This window comes from Manis javanica, chromosome 7 (genome assembly GCF_040802235.1).
Source record: "Manis javanica isolate MJ-LG chromosome 7, MJ_LKY, whole genome shotgun sequence".
Lineage (NCBI taxonomy): Eukaryota > Metazoa > Chordata > Mammalia > Pholidota > Manidae > Manis > Manis javanica.
The window spans coordinates 13,441,591-13,443,753 of record NC_133162.1 but is presented as its reverse complement, the minus strand read 5'-3'; positions in this window follow the sequence as shown (position 1 = coordinate 13,443,753).

Below are 2,163 nucleotides of genomic sequence, written 5' to 3'. Positions count from 1 at the left end.
AGAAGGTCTGGTTCCTCTTTGGATATTGACAAAGGCTTTTTTGAAGGTATAATAGTTAAGTGGAGTCCTGAGAGATACCTGGGACTGAGAGAGAAAAAGTGAGGATAGCATATTCAGGAAAAGGAAAGAGAATGTGCAAAAACCCCAAGATGGGCACTTTCAAGAAACTGAACATGGCTGGTGTGCCTGGAGCTGGAGCTTAGTGAGCGAGCCTCAAGGGGAGGAAGGGGGAGGCCGGCAGGGTCCAGGCAGCACTGCACCCTAGGGACTGTGGTAGCGAGTTTGGGTTTTCCCAAGAATGGTGGCCAGCCACTGGCACCATAGCACAGGTCTTGGGCTTCCATTCAGCCTAATGTTGTCATTCCAGGCTTCTCAGTGGAATGAGTCTTTGACCTGACCTCATCTCTCAGCTCCTCTCCGCCCCCTGACCTCCAAAGCAAACAAGCCATGTGCCATCGTAGACAGGCACCTCCACTGAGCAGCAAGCCTTTAGATCTCCCACCCCTGCCCTGCTCTGCAGTAACCACAGGGAAACCAGATGGGTCTTGGTTCCTGTTTCTGAAGGGATTTTTGAACAGGAAGCACTACAGCTTGATGTCAGCTTGGCACCTCCTGGGGCAACACTGGACTTCGGGGTCATTGAAGCATAGGCAACCCCATTCGGGTTTCATCACTTTCCTGTTCCACAAACCTTGGCTGTTCTCAAGACTGTTGGACGTAGGAAAGTTCCTTCCTTAGCATTCCTGTGGTCCACACTACTCACCTCCAGCCTTGGAGTTCTCAGGAGGGAGTTTCACATTTTTCTATACTTGAAAGCTTCAGGGAACTGCTGGGAACCTCAGTGCTTCTGGGATTGGCCAAAGGCAGGAGGAGAATGTGGAGCACCCAGAACCCTCGCCAACTGCCAGTGCGAGTTCATACAGGGGCAAAGCGTTTGGCAGCATCTCCTAAAGCTAAGCATATACCATGCATACTGCAGGACCCTGCAATTCTACTCTCGGCTATGAACCTAAGAGAAATGAGTGTGTATGTTTATCAGAAGACCTGTACTGGGCTAGAATGTTCCTAGCAGTATTGTTCCTAAGAGTCCCATGCTAGAAAGAAGCCACAATGTCTGCCAACACAGAATGGAAAGCCAACTGTGATATATTCACACAGAAATATAACAGTGTACAGGGCAATAAAAAGGACTCATACATGTAACAACATGGTCGAGTCTCAAAAATGTTTTGTATGAGAGAAGCAGGACACTAAGGAGCATGCCCTGCGTCATTCCATTTATATGCAATTCTAGAACAGACCAGACTATTCTATGGTGACAGCAATCAGAGTATTGCTGTGGGATGGTGGCAGAAACATCATAAGAGAAGCCTCTGGCTGCTAGAAATGTTTCATATCTTCATCAAAGGTGTATACATAAGTATACATTTGTCAAAAGTCATTACACTGTACTAAGTTTCAACTTTAGATTTATGTAGTTCAGTGCATCTAAATTGTATGTCAATTTTTTTAAAATGGCAGGACGGCACCTGGCTATTGCCTGAAGTTCTTCTCTCAGCAGTGAGGGAAGAAAACACCTCCAACCTTATCTCCAGGTCAAGGTACAGTTGATGCAGCTCAGAAATGCTTTTAAAACAGACTACATTTTTTTTTCTAAACAAAGCTATATTTGAACAATGTACAAATTCTTTTGAAGTTTCTGATCATCGGGCTGCCCTCTCTTATTCTGTGCCCAGGTGCTGTGGAGGACCGTTCGTCGCCACCCCAACACAGACGAGCCGTGTGTCTTCATAGACAGGCACCTCCACAGAACAGCAGGCCTTTAGACCTCCATTCCTGCCCCGCAGGAGCCACAGGGCAACCAGAAGGTTTCGATTCCTGTTTCTGGAGGGATTTTGAACGGGAAGCACTATAGCTTGGTGCCTTTCTGTTATCACTTGGGGAACACAACCTTTTGACAACTGAACCCATACATTTAGATGAACAGAGCCCTTCCCATCCCCAGAGTCAGCTTTCCTTTCCTTGAATCTCATGTTATAAACAGTCCCGCTCCCTCGGCTGAGCTGTATGTGTTTATGATAACCTAGGTTCAAAGCCTGCATGTGTAGGGCCTTATCTGTCCTTTCCCCCCCCTTTCCTGTAAGGAGTCCAAAGGATAAAGCC